Source organism: Podarcis pityusensis (genome assembly GCF_964106645.2).
Source record: "Podarcis pityusensis genome assembly, chromosome: 4".
Lineage (NCBI taxonomy): Eukaryota > Metazoa > Chordata > Lepidosauria > Squamata > Lacertidae > Podarcis > Podarcis pityusensis.
Window position 1 is genome coordinate 27,880,886 of NC_138027.1, and position 12,628 is coordinate 27,893,513.

At 43.1% G+C, this 12,628-nt stretch overlaps 1 protein-coding gene across 3 annotated transcripts in view; it reads right to left on the bottom strand.

Moving 5' to 3' along the window:
- STARD13 (StAR related lipid transfer domain containing 13) overlaps positions 1-12,628 on the bottom strand; it is a 247,400-nt gene that overhangs the window by 65,937 nt on the left and 168,835 nt on the right. The gene's annotated exons all lie outside the window — the stretch shown is intronic.

Consider the following 12,628-nt stretch of genomic DNA (forward strand, 5'->3'; position numbering starts at 1 on the left):
TGCAAATCACACTCAGCTCTACCTCTCATTTCTGTCTTCTAATCCCGGTGAAGCTGGGGAAGTCCTAAACTGGTTGCATTTTGGCACTGGTTGATGTCATGACGGTGAACAAGCTGAAGCTTAATTCACACAGGATGGGGTTATTATTCTGGTGAATGCAACCTGAATTCCTCTGGGCAGCTGGCTATCAGTTTGGAAATGCTCTTGCGATCTGGCCCTGCAAGGTGGCAGTGGTTGCTAGGAGTGCTTTTCACCCTCTTTGTCTAATATGCCAATGACACCTTTTAAAAATAGAAATCGGTCTTTGTCTCAGTCATTAAGCCACTGCTAGATTCGACACATGTGATGTGTGAGAGTGCCCTTGAAGACGCTCTGGAAACTTCAATTGGTTCAAAACATAGGACTTCCGGGGTATCGCCATCGGCAATGGCGGACTCCCTATGAATTGGAGGGACTAGCTCCGCGTGAAACGGGTCTTCTCCGCTACGGCGAAGCGGGGACCCTTTTAAAAATCACAGGCGGATTAAGCCTGTGACCATGGGACTTGGCGGGCACCCTTAGCGCCCCCCCAACCCGCAAAGGAACCCACTAATGGGCTCCGAAGCGAAGAGGGGGAAGTGGCGCGGTGCTGTGAGTCAACTGCTATTTCCGTGGAGCGAAGCCGCACAGCTGTTGCCGGAGAGCGCTGCCTTTTTCCTGGGACAAATTGGCTTCTAAAATAAGCACCCATGAGTACTTAAACTTTGAACAATTGGACTTTAAATAAGGACTTGCGAGCAGAAAGGAATTGGACTTAAAAATTTTACTTCAATTTGGTACTGAAATGGGAAGGTCTAAACAGGAAGTCAGCCTTCCGTTTCTTTGTAGACAGAATAAAGCAAAGACAACGTAAACTAGAGCTCAGAAAATCGCCTCTAAAGGATTGGCTTTCATCATTTAAAATTGTTGAACCCCCCTTCGGCAGCAGGAGAAGAAGGGGGATCTTTTCTGGACTGTTTAAACCTGCAGAAGTGAGTTTAAAGTAAAGTAACTTTCCACCGTCCTGATCCTGGAGCGGGGTGTCAGGACTGACGTTTGAAGCTCATCGACCAGAAATAAGCGCTTTTGACAGATAGCTAAAAGAAGAGGAACATAGTGATTCCATTGTCTCCTTTCGCACCTTAAAGGAACAAATACTGACAAAATATCTGAAAAAAGGAAACTCTGTTGCTAGACTTGTCTTTAAAAGTAAGATTAAACAGAAGTTTTCCCCCTAGAGGGAGACTGTGAAACTGTAACCAACTCCTGGGAGCTGGCATCTGTTACAGATTACAATCGTGGGAATAGATATCTGACCTTCAGGACAATGTATTCAGAAGCTCTGTTGTGTGCTTTCTATAAAACAAATGCCCTACTGGAACAGTTACATGAGAAGACGAATTTGATGGCTGATTCGATTAGAAATTTTGAACAGGCAGTGGGAAATTTTGAACAGGCAGTGGGAAATTTTGAACAGGCAGTGGGAAAATATGTGGAGCCCACCCAGGAATTAAATCAGGAGTGTGTCTTGACAGAACAGGCCCTACAGGAATATGAGCTTTTGGATTTGACAAATGAACTTGGAAAAAGCCAGATTTGGAAAGAAAAAGTTTGGTTTGGTTTGGAAATGGGGGGTTGGATAGACCCTCCTATGAAAGTGGACTTTTCAAGTCTGGCAATGGGCCGTGAGATGTTTGGGATTGTGAGGGCTCTTAATTTTGGAGGGATTCTGAAACATGTTTTTAAATACCACATGGAATTTAGTGTCGATTATGGAAAAGGGGCTGATCTGTCGAGAAGGGTCAAAAATACTGCTAAGCTGGAGTTCCCACGAGTGAAAGGAGCAGGAGACAAAGGAAAATACAGCTATAAATATGAAGAAGAGCTGCGGAAGGGACATGGAAGGGACTTAAGGGCCTCGGATATAAGATTACCAGGTTAATGCACCAGATTGATGAGATAATAAGGACTGACAAAACCCTGGACCAGGAGGAAGGGACGCTGGATGAAGACTGGATTTGTTTTTATTTCTTTTTTTCACTACTAGGACTGTTTTATAAAATTGATGAATGTTAGAAAAATGTTGGAATGAAATTACTTGGCTTTAGTAAAAATGTTTAAAGAATTATGCAAGAATATTATGGTTATGAGAAGTTGGTAAAAATAAGATTTAAGTTTTAAGTCTCAAGGTTGTTTTTTTATAGTAAGATTAAAATAGTTTAAGGTAATGTAACGACAGAATATTATGAAATATGGAAAGGATTTGCTGTGACAATTAACAAGCAGGATACAAGGAAGGGGAGGAGGAGGAGGTCAAGGAAAGAGGGTAATGACAGTTGAGGAGTTGAGAATAATGGATTTGTTTTTAAATGTTCTTAAATGTTTGTGGTGTATTTTTGTTTTTTTCTTCCTTATTTTGAATTTGTATATGTATGGTTGGAGGTGGTTTGTTTTTCTCTCTTTCTACTTTGTTTTTCTTTTGTAACTTTAAAATTTTTTTTTCTTTTTTTCTTTCTTTTTTCCCCTCTCAATAAATATCATTAAAAAAAAAAAAATTGGTTCAAAACATAGTTGCCAGAGTTCTGACCAGAGCCATTTGATCATATCACAATACAGCAATCTTATACAGCTTCCCTGGTTTTCCATATTGTTTTTGGACTTAATTGAAGGTACAGTGATACCTCTGGTTAAGAACTTAATTCGTTCCAGAGGTCCATTCTTAACCTGAGGTACCACTTTAGCTAATGGGGCCTCCCGCTGCTGCCACTGCCACAAGATTTCTGTTCTCATCCTGAAGCAAAGTTCTTAACCTGAGGTACTATTTCTGGGTTAGCAGAGTCTGTAACCTGAAGCGTCTGTAACCTGAAGCGCTTGTAACCTGAGGTACCACTGTACTGGTTTCGACCTTTAAAGCACCAAATGGTCTAGGACTAAAACATCTTGAGAAATGCTTGGCAACTTTGCTCATCTTTGGAGACACTGCTTCAGTTTCTCCTGCTGTTAAAACATGGTGGATGAGCATTTGAGACATGGCCTTTTCAGCTGTGGTGCCAAAGATCTGGAACAGCCATTCAAGGGAGGTCCACCTGGCTCTAGTGCTGGCATCCCCAACCTGCGGCCCCTCCAGATGTTTTGGCCTACAACTCCCATGATCCCTAGCTAACAGGACCAGTGGTCAGGGATGATGGGAATTGTAGTCCAAAACATCTGGAGGGCCGAAGGTTGGGGATGCCTGCTCTAGTGCTACTTGCTTTTAGGGACAGTGAAGATAATTTATTCCAGTAGGATATTGTAGGATAAAAACTTTAAGCTACCACTCCTATTTAGAGTTTTAAAAGTCAATTTTAGTTTGCTCTGTAGTTTTACAGATTTTTTTTTTTGTATTTTTGGTTTTTTTTATTGTAAACTACCCTGAATGTTTGTGGAAAGGTGCTATAGCTGAAAATAAATTATATTAAATAGTAAGAGTAATTGCTGCTAATTTGAACCCACATTTACTCTGTCTGCCAGCACTTGAGTTGGAAGATCACTTCCTTTGTTACGATCACAGTTGTGCAAAGTCTGTAGGAGTCACAGGAAATAGCTGAGTAAGCTGTCTCACGATGTTTATTTTCCAAAACTGCTCTGCAAACCATCCTGATGAGCTGCTCATCCATGAAATATGTGGAAGTAGGGACAACACCGATCCATCTAGCCCAGTCTTCCAAGGATCAAGACCTGGCCCCCTAAGACCTGCTACCCAAAATCCTTATCCTTGCGGATTCTAGTGCTTAAATTGAGAGGGACTAGAGAGGTCACTTACACATCACCAAAAAAGAAAGGAAGAGGGCAAAGAGAACAAATTTTCATAACATGTGCATACACTAGTTGAGGGTTTCCCAGACTTGGGTCTCCAGCTGCTTTTTGGACTACAAATCCCATCATCCCTAGCCAGCAGGACCAGTGGTCAGGGATGATGGGAATGGTAGTCCAAAAACAGCTGGAGACCCAAGTCTGGGAAACCTTGCTCTAGTTTATATGTATAGATGAAACTTTAGAAATAATTAAAATAATTTAAATTGAAATGTTATATATACACCGTAGATATAGACATTATCATAGTGGGCAAGACTGTGCCCAGGTGACCTTTGTAACTGCTTGATGTCCTCTAGAGGTCTTAACTATTGATGGACACCCTCAAGGCCCTTGCTTCAACTGGAATTTAACCACATGGACTTTCAAATGTGGGACTGTCCTCAAATAGCCTTTCAATAAGGCTGACATGGGTAAAGTAGGGCACATGACTACGATTGGACCTTATACATGCAAGACAGTTTGGTAACCCTGAACTATGATCTCTTCTGTGCAGAATCAGACACAAGCATGTAGCATGTTGGAGGTGTATGCTGCAGTTGTGAGGCACAGCACATGCTTCGCACCCAGTCCTGAGTTCAGTCCCTCGAACCTCCAGTTATAAGGTCTCACCAGCACGGCTAGGAAAACGGCAGCACCCTGTAAGGCAGTTCGTATGCCAAACACATATTTTCAGACTTGGACAATTCTCTCTTTACAAACAAGCATGCCCATTTTCTGGATGCCTTCTCACATGTGTTTTAACCGTACGCAATACAGAAAAGTAACATGGAAAACAGCCCTAAGCAATGATGTAAGGTGCAGCCCAGTGTTTTATTCAGCAAGACAACTTGTTGCAGAACAACTTTCTCTTAATACAACATTGAACCCGTGACTGGCCTTGTGACAATTATTAACGGGCAACAAGCCAGATACTGAAAAAGCCTGAATTGTGATCCAGGGCAGCCTTCATCAATTTGCTACCCTCCAAGTGCCAAAAGAATCTGTAGTCACCGAACATCAGGAGGACATCAGGTTATTTAAGGCTGGTCCTGGAAACATCTTTATGGGCAAATGGAATTATTTTTTTAAGCCAAGCGTATGGACTTAAAATGTGATTCATTGCTGCTAAGTCTGGACTAGGCAGGGATGGGAGTTTCCAGAGAGAGTTTTGCTTGGTTCTCAGATGCTGCTTGAATTATTAATGATTTATTAATTACTTTTAGGATACAAAGTGCTTTATAAACACAGGATTGTGATACTTCAAACTGCACAGATTTCTTATTATTTACACTTATTGGTTGCTTTTTCATTTACAAAAAGTAAACTCAAAATGACTTACAATATAATACATAAATTTAAACTAACATAAAACAAAAATAGAATAAAAGCCTCCCCCCCCAATCACATACATAAAATGTTATCTAACATATCCCATCCACTAAAGAAGGCCATGATATCTAAAACTTTCTAAGCTAAAGGTGAAAAGCCTGGCTGAAATGAAACTTTCCCCCCTGGCACCTTAAAGTAGCTTCCTTGGGAAGAACATTCTGTAAGAGGTGAGCCATCACTGAAAAGGCCTGTTAATGGGTTGCACATTTAGATTGTGAACTTCAGCTGGTGTAACCAGTCAGAAGGAATTGTTACAGCACAGAGCTCCACTACTAGCTTGCTATCCGCCAAATCACTTATTCTTCAGCTTGCAAAACATTTTATTTACATGGTGGGAAACTCAGTTATTTTCCAAACTGTGTAGCAGTTGCTACCTCATGAAATATAAAATTCCAGAACCTGCATGGGACATGAACGTGAAATCTTCCCTGACTGATAATCTTAATACAGTGGTGCCTCGCAAGACGAAATTAATTCGTTCAGTGAGTTTTTTCGTCTTGCGGGTTTTTTTGTCTTGCGAAGCACGGTGTCGGAAAAGTTTTGGAAAAGCTTCAAAAATCACCAAAATCTTCAAAAACCTCAAAAAAGGCTACCACACCGCGTGCTATGAGTTGCTCCTCTAAGTCAAGTCGCAACTGTATTAACGGTTTTAAGAAAAAGGAAACAAACTTGCAAGACGTTTCCGTCTTGCGAAGCAAGCCCATAGGGAAAATCGTCTTGCGAAGCAACTCGAAAAACCCTTTCGTTTTGCGAGTTTTCCATCTTGCGAGGCATTCGTCTTGCGAGGTACCACTGTACATGGTAACTTGGTAAAATTTGGAGAGGATATTTTGCTACAGAGGCTATTTCAAGACAAACACTTCTCCCTGTGAATATGAGGTGGTCATTCCTCCATGTGCAGCAGACTGATGGGTGTGTGGAACTGCATGTCACGGACTCTGGCTTCAGTAAAGACAGACAAACTTTGTTTCGCTTATCCTCATGGTATTAATACATAGCTAAATATTCCCACTAGTTTGAAAGAGGCCAATGGCAAACATGTCCTATATCAGGGGTCTGCAACCCGCGGCTCCGGAGCCGCATGTGGCTCTTTTACACCTTTGCCACGGCTCCGGGGCGGATACTAGCGAGGGGAGGAGGCGCATTGTGCGCCCCGACACTCCCCACTGTGGCGGGCGCTGTACGATCCTGTATGTATAGCATTAAGGTAAGAAACAATATATGCAGTGTTATATTTGTTTTAAATGTCGCAATGGTTTTGCGGCTCCCAGTTTTTTTTTCTTTGGAAACGGGTCCAAGTGGCTCTTTTTGTCTTAAAGGTCGCAGACCCCTGTCCTATATGTTCACCCTCAAGAATAAACGCCAGGCTTTGTTAGAACTGTGTCTTTGATTTAGCCTCCTTCTTATGCCAAACCTTGTGCTGAAGTGGAAAAAGTTCAACTTCTTTGCAAGGCAGAACTAAGTGGAGTTGTTAAAGATCCCACACCCATTCTTGCTTCTCTTAATGTGATTTAGCAGCGAAAAACAGAGGGAAGCCAGAGCCACGGAACCATACAAGCAAGTAAAGTAACCCAAATACCCTTCTTGCCTTCCAGGAGGCCCTGTAGAAAACAATGACCATTATACAGCATGCAAGTTTTATGCTATCACGAGCAGTGCGATTCTGAGAAATTAACACTCCATCCAGTGCAAGTCACTGTTCTCCTGCTGAGGCCCATGTCCAAGAAGTTCATGCTTCAGGTTTTAAGTGCAGTGGCTGTAACAGTTCTTCCAAGGGGATGTGATGCCTTATTCACAGCAAAGAACTGGCTGACGGAAAAATAACCACACGGTTCCTAATGAAGGCAAAACAATTCCAGGCCTATTCCCAGATCTAGAAGCACAGCAAAAATGCTTCCCCAGTTCTGTTTGTGCTAAGATGCTGAAGGCAGAAGGACTGCTGAAGACTTTGGGTGGTATTCAACTAAATAGAATCTCAGAATCTTAAGAGCTGGAAGGGACTCAAGGCTCATCTTTTCCAACCCACTGCAATGCAGAAATCTCATCTAAAGCATCTAAAGCATCCATGCCAGATGGCCATCCAACCCCTGCTTAAAAGCCTCCAAGGAAGGAGAGTCCACAACCTCCCAAGGGAGACTGTTCTACTGTCAAAGTAGACCACTGAAACTAATGAACATGGCGAAGTTAGGTCCATTAATTTCAGTAGGTCTACTTTGAGTTAAGCTTAGTTGAGTACCACCCTTTGTTGAGCTTTGCAAATACATTTTGCAGGCGCCTCATTACAAAGAGGGAAAGAAAGCATTTTAGAGTACGACAAGCCCTATTTCAGTGTTCAATTCACTTGCGTGCAAGCTCACAAGAGAGAGTAAAGGCACGCTGCCAATCCCTTCTGGTCTGAAGCTGGGAAGCTCCTCTATTCATGCTGATTTCCCGCATGAATTGGAACCCTCTACGATGTTTTAAACTGGCCCTCATTACCAAGGGCACGTAGATTATAAAAGCAAGACATCCACAGAATCATAGAGGGTTGGAAGAGACCCCAGGGTCCACAGCTCCCCACGATTCACATGGATAACGCCGAATCTACACAGTTGCAAACCCAGCAAGGCTAAACATATGCAGAACTTACTGCATACATAGCTCTCGCTTGCAGGATCTGGCCAGGGGTTTGAATACCAGTACTGTAGATGTTATTGGAGTTATATGTGCTTACAGTGGAGATGCTGGAATAGGACAAAGACCTCAGTTCTGAAATACACAAATAGAAACTATTAAATAAAATAAAAAGCATGATGTATGCGTATGAGTAGGAACCACTTTCATGTGGCTCATGACAATAGCATATCCATACCATACTTTTAAAACACGTTTAAATCATATGGCTTCCCCTTAAGAATCCTGCAAATGGCAGTTTGTTAAATGTGCTGGGAATTTTAGCTTTGCCAGGGGTAAACTACAGTTCCCAGCTTCCATGTGCTATAAATGTGACTTCTAGGCTCGTACTAACAAAGGAGAAATGAATCTGGAAGTTATTTATTTTACAGCTGCAGAATGTGTTTCACTATGCATACAGCCACAGTGTGCTTTATTATAGAAAGACAAAGGTCACTGTGCTTTTGCGGAATTAGGTCTCTCTTTGATCTTTTACCGGCCTAGGGAATTAATATTTGCTTTTCTTTCACTATTCATGTTATTACCTGAAAAGCGTTGCTTCATCAAACCAAAGTACACATACTATGCACAATAATCTATTGATTCTATTCCTCCTTCAGTGACTTTCCCATTTTTCCCTCTATTATGCATTTTGCAAGGAGGGGATGAAAGCCTAACAGCCAACAAAGCCGTTACTTCTCATGCCAATGTTGCCTGATCCAGGATGGGGCAATGTGGGAGTAACAGGAGACTGCGCCATCTGCTCTGTCATGCCATCTGCTTCCACCAAGCATCACCACAAGCAGTTTGTGAACCATCATGGCAGCAGCTGCCATTACACTCTGATAACGTATGTGTAACTCGGGTGGTACAGCCCCTCAGGTTTAGGGAAGGAGAAGGAACACCCTTTAGAGCCACAGCCCTAAGTCAGAGGTGGGTAAGTTAGAATGTCTGATTCAGCTCCTTAAGGAATTTTTCTACCTCCTGCCCACCAAACCCCTATCGATTTTGGTGGCAAAGGCAAAAAGAGTGGAAAAAGTTGGAGACATTTTGCTGGGGTAGGTAGAGCCCAGGGCACTGCCAGGGATTGAAATTACTCAGTCCCTGCTCATCAGATAATTTGATGAATGGAGAAGCAGTGATAACCCTCTTCCTCAGCTGATCTGCACAGATCTGCTGGTGTGTGCATGTGCACACGCTATTGGCCTGTTTGCATGCCCCTCCCCCATGTGTGTGAAAAAGTGCATGTGAGAAAGTGTGGGGTGACCACATCCACTGCTGGCATGTGGTCCCTGGAAGGTAGTCTATGAGTGAATGCCACCCCTGTTCTGCCCTTCTTGTTTGATTTCTTTGGCTTGTGGAGTTTGGGGCATGTTTCTGAGAGACTACCCATGGATAGGCAGGGTGTATTCTCTTGTAGAAGAAGAGGCTAAGCAGCCCTGTTGGGATTTGTGGGGCCTTCCTGCTTAATCAGGCTTCGGCACTAAAGCCCCGATCTGATGGCACCACTGACGCCAGATTCCCAGAGAGAAAGATCTTTCTCTCTAGGAATCTGATGTGGGATAGCAAATCTACTGCTTGGTAGGACTGCACATGTGGTTCGCTTCCACTTAATCCCTACAGTGGTACCTCCGGTTGCAAACGGGATCCGTTCCGGAGGTCCAGCTGGATCCTGAGGTTTTCACAACACGAGGAGAAGCGGTAGACCGCTTCTGCGCATGCGCGCACAGCGAAACATTTCTGGGGTTGCCACTTTCGCAACCTGAAGTTTACGTTACCCGAGGGCAATGTAACCTGAGGTGTTACTGTACTTGCATATGTGTGAATAAATCAAATATTTGACAGTCAGAAAGTCTTGATAATCTATGGTAAATTATCCCAAGATCTACCAATATTATCCTATCATACCTTCTGCCCACCTCTAGGAAACAATGTCTCCCAGTGCTGGGGAATCTATGGCTCTTCAGATACTGTTGAACTAAACTCCCAGCCAGCAAAACCAATAATCAGAGATGATGGGAGCTGTCCACCTTTGACTTAGCCTGTTGAGCCAATGGTACAAAATAATCAGGCTATAACCAACCTCCTCCCCGATCCTAGAAAGGAGGGCAACAGCTATGCCTGAGGGCAGTTGCTGGCAATGATGGTCACCTTCCTTTGAGTGGTGCTTGTAAAGGAGGGGACGCAGTTCTGTTTAATTTAGCTAAACCCAGCCACAGACTTTCATCTTCCTTGGCAATGCATAAAGGACGACGCCTAGGGCATCAGAAGATGCTCTCTTTTACTCAGTAACAGCAACGCAAAGAAAATTATCCACATAATACAATATTAGCTGAAGCCAAAGTATCTGTGCAACCACACCTGAGAAGCAGTTGGAGAAATGACTGCTGGTTAAACAAAGATTCCTACAGTTCCGAAAGCAGTCCACTAGAGGCCATCTAGAGCTTGCATTCTTGCTCAACCAGCGTTTTCAGAACCCAAAGTACTGTACAACAAAAGAACAATTGCCTTACAAATTAAAGCAGACTTGTTATATGGAGAGGGAGAGAAATACGCCAGCTGTTTATGGGTTAATGGGTATCTATACTGCACCAAAAAACCAAAACAAAAAAACACACACACCCCATCAAAAACACCACCCCAAAACCCTTCTTTTAAAAAGGAAGGGCAAAGTAATAGAGTGTTTTTGTTCTGTGCTTATGCAATGGAACTTCCAAACATTATGTATCAAATTCCTTTTTCATACATTATGTAACTGCATGACATTTTAAACAGGAACATGAAGAGACAAGCAGCTGGAGCTTGAACTTCGGCAAGCATAGCTCACTGTTCCATTGGCCAGGGAGTAGCAAAACAAACAGACTTTCCTTAGTATACCAAGCCACAGGTGTTCTACTGCCATCCAGTTGCAGTGACCTGTTGTCAGGCAGGCTAACAGCTTATGGGTCTGGGAAACACTCCAGCCCAATATTACCTATATGATTATAAGAATGGTTTAATTATGATTCACTTCCTAAAGAGGTTGCAGGAGACCTTAGGGGGAGAAAGCAGCCTAAGGCATTAAATTGGTCAACTCAGTGGAGGCGTTGTCACAAGTCATATGTGTAGGATATGACTTTAGGGCTTAGGCCAGGGGTGTCAAACACAAATTCATCGGGGGCCGCATCAGCAGTTTGGTCACCCTCAAAGGGCCGGTTGTATCTGTAGGACTTAAAGTACAGGAGAGAAGGGTTCAGGCAGCCGTTGGATCTGTCACATCACAGGATGGCATGCGCTCAATATAAAAACAAGTGGAGGTTTCCTGAATGCATGTAAAGTGGAGGTTTCCTGTGTAGAACGGCCGGCGCCGCTAGAGGGCAGACGTTCTCTGGCTTGTAGGCTGCCGCGCATGCGCTGAAGAGGCGGCTTTCTTGTGTAAAAAAAAAAAGTGAGAATAAAAGGTGAAGGCTGGTGGCCGGCGGCGGCTACATGGGCCACACGACGAGGTCTGGCAGGCCGGATTCGGCCCGCGGGCCTTGTGTTTGACACCCGTGGCTTAGGCAATCCAGCCAATGTGATCCCCTCCCAAAGGAATTGCAGGGAGTGTGACTCTCAGGTGCCATAGCTCAAGCCCAGATTAGGGTGGCGACTTGCCTCAAGTATTGCGGTTGTGTTAGCTTAGTTGTGGTTAGAATTATTTAGCTATTTCCAACAAAACAAAGAAGTGTATGTACCGTCTTTTTTGCTCCATAAGACACACTTTTTTCTTTCTAAAAAGTAAGGGGAAATGTCTGTGCATCTTATGGAGCGAATGTGTGGTCCCTGGAGCCGAATTGCCCAAGGGTAAAAAGCAGATCCTCAGGATTTTTGCATTGGGTCACCCCAAATTCACCATCAAATCACATAGCATGTCCATGGCTACAGCCTGCACCAAAAACACACACGCATCCACTGTTTTGTGGGGCCGCAATGGTGCAAAAACGTGGTTACAAAGCACGAATACACATGGATTCTAAGGATTTTTGCATTGGGCTACCCCAAACTCACCATCAAATCACATGTCTGTGGCCACAGCATGAACCACAAAAATCATACATCCACTGTTTCGTTCAGAATATTTTTTTTTCTTGTTTCCCTCCTCTAAAAACTAGGTGCGTCTTATGGAGCGAAAAATACGGTATACTGTTGATGAGAAGTGCTGGGATTGATGTCAGTGGTTGCTAGCCATTCAACCACTGCCCACTTCCACTATGTTGACAGGCTGAGGTGGTGGTCTCTGCCTCTTTGCTGCTGCCCTCCCAATACTTACTAGTGAGGGAAAACTTTGCTCACCTTCTGGTGCCCTATAGTGGTAGCTGGCGATTCCTGCCAGCAAAATATCTCACCAGCTGCATCTACTGCTTCCTTATGCTGTGTTACTTATTTAACATCGTTCATCGAGTCAAAGCCTAGGTAATACCTTCTAATAAGCTCATCTTAACCTAAAATTTTAAAAGAAATGGTAAGTGATGTGCAGGAAAATACTCAAGGATAAGCAGATTATTTTAAATAAAATTTGAATATTTTCTCAATACCTGTTTCACATTTTTTTTAAAAAATACTGCTATTCACTTTCCATCTTGAAGAGGAAGGGAAGGATACAAATATGGTAAAATCTTAAAGAAACATTCCTGCTTTCGTGGTTGCAGAGTAAAACTGCTAGATGTATATACCAGTATCTAAAAAGTACTGAATGCAATAAGACAAAAATAATCAA